The following is a 6,685-nucleotide window of genomic DNA, read 5'->3' on the forward strand; positions in this document are numbered from 1 at the left end:
TGAATGAAACAAATTAGAGGAAACCTTCAAGACCATCAATAATATCCTTACTGGCATAAATTTCACAAAAGAGAGGGAAACTACAACAAATTGTCATTCCTAGATGTCACAGTACAGCGAACGCTCAATGGGGAAGTTCAAATCAGCATCTACAGGAAAACAACACATACGAGCCAAATACTGAACTACAGAAACAATCATTCCAACACCTATAAATGAAGCTGCATTATTTCAATGAGCCACCACACACTGCAGCACAAAGGATCTATGAACAGTAAAGGAAAATCATCTATAACGTGTATTCAAAAAGAATGGGTACCCAATTAACACAGTCCACCGATTTCTCAGCAACAAACTCAGACAATCAGGCAAAACTTGCCCATAAACCCTAGCTACTCTCCCCTATATCAACTACATCTCAGAAATGACTGCCAGACTACTCAGACTTCTTGGCATCATGGTAGTCCACAAATCCACCAACCCACTAAAACAGCATCTAATGAACTTAAAAAACCCTCTACAGACAACAAGCAAAATGAATGTCATTTACAAAAGAACTGTAACAAACACTATATTGGACAAACATGCAGAAATCTAGCCACTAGAATACATGAACACCAACTAACAACAAAAAGACATGACCACTATCACTAATATCCTTACATACACGTGAGGAAGGACACCACTTTGACTGGGAAAAGCCATCCTAGAATGAACCAAACAGAAACACACACGAAAATTCCTAGAAGCATGGTATTCCAACTGGAACTCTATCAACAAACACTGTGATCTGAATCCCATCTACAACTCTCTGAGAAAAAAATAGGAAATGACATCTCCAACACACGAAATGACATTACCACAGGAAATGACATCACCAACCAATGAAACCTAAACCCATAAATAGAAAGTGGGACCTAATGCCAGCACTTCACTGGAGGACCACTGATGATGTTACCTTTTTGTATGATTCCTTTTTTATTCTTGACAAGAACCTCAATATCTTCATTTATTGTTCTGTAATCCTACCAGCCTTATTTTTTGCTCTAACAGGAATATAATGATTCTGAATTCTAGTTCTCGCACTTTTGAAGGCCTTCCACTTATCAGGTGCCCCTTCATTTGTGAACAGACCTTTCCAATGAAGTTTCGAAAATCCTTGTCTCATACCATTAAAATTTGCTTTAATCCAATTTGCCCTGTCATATTACCCAAGAGAAGGTCAAAGTTTGCTCCTGCATGTGAATGAAGAAATTCGCTACATATTGCCACATATTGTCTGGCAGGAACATTGACATATTAACAAAGAAAATGTTCTTGAACACATTTAACAAATTCTCAATTATCCAAACCGTTAATACTGTGGTACGGTCAGACAATGTTTACAAAGTTAAAATCATCTACTCCACAACTTTATTTTCGTACATTTAACTGATATCTCTTATTTACTCCTCAATTTCCCTCTGACTATTGGGAGGTCTGTAGTCCAATCTCATCAAGATCATCTTTTGCTTTTATTTCTAAATTCAATCATATTTTTCACTGGACGAGTTTTCAGAAATATCTTCTCTAGTTACATCAGCAATGTTTTTCTTAATGAAAAAAATGCCATTCCCGACCACTCCCCCACCAACCTTTTCTGCCTCGATTTAACATGCAATCTTTTTTTGGTCTGGTGATTCAACCATGAGTTTCCAGTTCGGACATGGGTCGAAAGTAGTTAAATTTATGAGTTTCACATTCCTAACTTTCCCCAGTTAAAGAAGAGCAAAATATTTTGAATATTAGTAATCTGAAAGTAAAAGAGAAACCACTGCAATTTCTCAATAAACCAGGGTCTGTGGACTTAATTGCAATCTTAATTCTGTTTCCAAGTCCACAGATATTTTCAAAGATGCAAATATTTGAAGCATTTCCTGCTTAGCTCGTAAGAGAAAGTGATCCTGATCTGCGCATTCTATTCATTAGTGATTAACTTCTATGTATGCTGGTCTGTTTGCAAATGGGAACACATATACTTGTCTAATCTCTCAAATCCTTTCACAATCTTAAAGGATTTGACTTCATTCACTTTTCCAAATAAAACACCTCCATATTCATCTCACTCACCACAGTATTCATCACACTTCTTTGATTCTTATGGCCATTACCATTCTGGCACCATTCCAATCAATATTTTCCCAATTTTTTGCAATGAAAATAAATCTAAATTATATCATACCTTTCAGCCTATTGACTGCCCTGCTAAGAAGACACTATGAACTACAATAGTCCCATTCTCTGACACTCAGCCCATAGTCTTCAATGTTGTGACTCTTCAGGTGTTCATCCAAGGGTTTTTAAAAGTTGTGCAATTCCCCACCTCAACTATTCTTGCAGACAACGTATTCTCATCTCCCTCATGTTCTTGGTAAAATAATTCTTCATCACCACCCCTCCAACCTCACCTACATTTTACTGTAAAAGATGATCCCTTGTCCCTGACTGTTACATTAGATTTTGGGCTAATCTGAATGTTATTCTTAAAGCCGTTATTGATTAAGATCGAGGATTGAAAGACAATGCATTCCTTTAAAAATGCACTGTAATGTGACAGACTGAGTCCCTTGAACTATTTATTTAAACTCTACTTACATTTAGCTTGTGTGAATGTTTCTGAAATGAAGGATAGTGAACAACAGTTCAAAGGCTTAGTCCTCTCTCCCACCGAGAATTGACACTGAACGTTTCAATATATAGGTGTTGGTTGTAAATGGTGAGTTTCACATTCAGATTAACCCAACAGCTAACAAGAAGAGTCAGGTATAACAACACACTTGCATGGTCATTCTGACCTAGGAACAGAAAATATTGTAAATTCAATCCTGGACAGTGAGGAATTGCAGAAACTCAAATAGAAGTAAAATATTGTTGGTACTGTAAATCTATAAGAGTTCTAAAAGGCTTTGAATATGAGGGAAAAAAGCATGATCTGACTGAAAAGGATTTTGTATACCTGAAAATACTGAGCATAAGACGATAGAGTGACTGGAAAGTAAGGATATGAATTTTAAATTGGAGGTTTTATTCAGTCTTTGTAGGTCAATGGGCAGAGTAATATTGATCTAAGGACATAGTACCTATCAGGACACAGGCAGTAGAGTTTTGTCAGATCCCTGATTCATTGAGGAAATATGTGGAAAACTGGATGGGAAGAGTCTAGAAGTTACAGAAAGTAAATGAGAATTTCAGAAACAGTTGAGCTAAGTCAAAGGCAATTCAGGCAATGTTACTGAGTGGTTCCACCCTATCACAAACTTTCCTTTCTCATCCTGTTTCTCTTTCTCCTTTCTCTTAATCACACCCTGTGGCGATTCTATATTACAGCTTGAAACCCTTTCTCTCTTTTTCTCTCTCTCTCCACAGATATTGCCTGGCCTGGTGAGTGTTTCCTGTATTTTCTGTTCTCATTACAGAGACAGCAGTAACTGATCTTGGTGATAATGGAGTTAAGTGGTTGAGACCCCATTTTTTCATCATTAACAATCTAATTCAGTTTTAAACAGGTGTCTCAGAAAGGCGTTGACTGAGTGATAAGTAAATAGGGTCTTTATTGAAGGGTGGAGATGATTCACCTTCCTGATACGTTAATGGAGGAAATTACTGATTATTCAATGTTCGAAGTTAAACAAGTCAGGGTGGTGTGTAACTTGAAGGGAACTGAAGGCGATGGTGCATACATGCATCTGCTACACTGGCCCTTGTAAGGTGGAAGAGACTGTGGGTTTGTGAGATTCTGTCAAAGTTCAAATTGTTGATACAAAAAATCATTGACTGTCATCTGCGGCCTCGCCCAACTCTCGTTTTCACTCTCACTGCCTTTTTCCCCTCCTCCCATGTAATCCATCATCTTGTGTCATTCTGGACTGGGTGGAAAGTTTGTTTCCCCAGTGAGCCCGAATTTTTTCAATGCTCCGAGTTGCTTTCATGATCAATCATGTTCATATTTCCTCGTGCCAGTCCCTAAAAATACTTGATTCATTTAGCTCAATTTCAAATCCTGACTTTGTGATTCCTCTCACCCCCTTTCTTTTGTTTTGATTGACTTTAATAGAGTACAGAACAGAGGAATTTGCACTTGGAAAACTGAAACGAACTTCACATCAGGATCAATAACATCAATGTATGATTTTGAACATGGAAGGAGAAAGCTCAATTCACAGTGAATAGAAACTGCAAAGGTGTTGCTTGCGTGGACAAGGATGTAGGCCATCACTTGATCTATCAGCATGACTATATGGAGTCATGACAGGAGTGGAAATTTGGAGACTACAGGAAACAATTCAATTACCTGTCTGAACTGGAAAGGCATCAACACATTCACCTCGGGAAATGGGCATTCACCTGTTCTGTGTGTGGGAAGGAATTCACCAACTTCACCAACATTGATGAGAAATGGACGGACTGGAAGTGCTTTAAAGGATCTGATGTCCCATCAATTTGTTCACACAGAAGTGAAACACTCAGGTGCTCTTACTGAGAAACTGAATTCAAGTGATTACATGACATCATTATACACAAAGTTTGATGAATATAATACTGCTGATGTGGTCTACATGGTTAGAGTCTCTCTACATCGGGGAGACTGAATCTAAACTTAGGAAACAGTTTGCTGAGCATCGCAGCTGGACCTGCAGCAGCCAACTGGACCTTCCATTCACTACCCATTTTAATTTCCTTTTCCACTTCCTTTCCAACGTGACCGTCATTGGCCTCCTCCATTGCCACAATGAGCCACTCAGCAAATTGGAGGAACAACAATTCACCTTCCGCCTGGGCAGCCTACAGCCCCAAGGACTCAACATTGAGTTCTCCAATTTTAAATGACTTCCCTTCCCATCCCCTAACTCCCTTCCCAGCCCCTCCCCCTCCCTTTCACTGCTCCCTGCCACCAACCGGATCCATTCCTCTCATTGACCAACCATATCGTACCTTCTACCTTTCTTTACCTATCTCCATTTCACCACCCTCTTTATCTGCAGCTCCCCCCACACACATCCCCAGTCCAGAAGAAGGGTTACACCCAAAACGTTGCCTTCTCCACCTCCTGACGCTGCCTGCCTTGCTATGTTTTTCAGCCTCCTGCCTGTCCACTGATGTGGTGTACATGTATTTTGACACCATCTGGTGTGAAGGACAGGCAGTTTGATTCTTTTACCTGTCATTACTCTGTCAACTGAAATGACATGTAATGATATGAAGTAGCAATATATTTACAAATGTGAGTTTGGATTTACAATGAAGTGTCACCTATGCCATCTGAGTGCCCTCAGAAAATTTCCTTGCTGTTTCTGTCACTACGTGCACTGTGATGGTCTCTCCCTGGCTGGCAGCAGTTGACCTGACGCACAGCTTGGCTTTAAATAAGGAGCTGGTGGCTGAAATCCCAGGTGATCCTGGCAGTGTACTGCTAGGGCACTGGTGAGAGCATACAGTGCGCCATAGAGGCCTGTGAGGCATTTATAATGAGGTGAACAGTAGAGAATTGTGTAAGGTAACTTACTGGAGCTCATGGAGATAAACACTCCATGAAATTCACAGAAATCGACACCTGGCTGATTTTTTGTAAAATTGAGGTGGGCTTTTCTCTTGTGGGTGACTCTGGAACTAGATGTTATTGTTTTAAGGTGATGTTTTAAATTTAGGAATTGCCTTTAAAAACAAAGAGGAAGAGAAGATCTTTATAACAGACATTTGAGTGATTTTGGGACTCTGTCTTCAAAGGTGGCAGAGATGAATCAGTGAATATTTTAATTGGAGAGGGAGCAATGTTATTGGTTAGAATTGGGGTTAAAAATTATTGGGAGTAGATGGGAATGTGGAATTTGGAAGACAAGCAGATGAGCAATGATCTTATTGAACAGAAGAACAGGCTCGGAGACAAATGATCTGTATCCTCTCCTAATTCATATGTTTATAAGAAGCTGGGAACTTGGCAGTGAGTAACTCACTTCTGGCTCCCCAGTTACAACAGTATGTGCTATCTACCGGACGCAACTCAACAACTAACCAAGGTTCCTTCGATAGAACCTTCCAATCCCACGACCTCTAACGTCAAGAAAGACAAAGGCAGCAGACACATAGCAACACACTTGCTGCAATGTCTCCTCCAAATCCCACACCATCCTGACTTGGAAATAGTTCCCCTTTCCTTCACTGTCACTGGATCAATTTTGCCAGGTTCACTCCTCATTTAATCCCCTGTTTCTGACTAGAGACTAAATAATATTTAGTTAACTGAAGGGTGTCTTTTTCAGTTAAATGTTAATTGCAAAATGACTTCCATAATCTTGTAAGTTGTTTTAATAAAATCAAAATGCGACCTGTCAGTAGGTGGTGAAGTTCAATTGGACTTTATTATGCAGGTGTCTGACTGAAGATCGTTACTTATCTCCCCCAGCATAGTCCTAATATCTCAGGTAGTGGCCAAACTATCAAGTGCACTTCTATGTAAAAGTTCACAGAAGAGGATTTAACATCTCTATGTGTAGCTTTCCATTCATAAGTCTCTCCTTATATTTTCTTTTCACTGGTATGTTCATCAGCAATTGGCTGATTTATTCTATTTAACATACTCAAGGTGAGTTATTTCAATTTACATGTTGTTTTCCTTTAAATCTATCGCTGACTCTCAATCACTTCATTT

The sequence above is a fragment of the Chiloscyllium plagiosum genome, unplaced genomic scaffold, assembly GCF_037043375.1.
Source record: "Chiloscyllium plagiosum isolate Xiang-an unplaced genomic scaffold, Cpla_swu_hap1 HiC_scaffold_21, whole genome shotgun sequence".
NCBI classification, from domain to species: Eukaryota; Metazoa; Chordata; class Chondrichthyes; order Orectolobiformes; family Hemiscylliidae; genus Chiloscyllium; species Chiloscyllium plagiosum.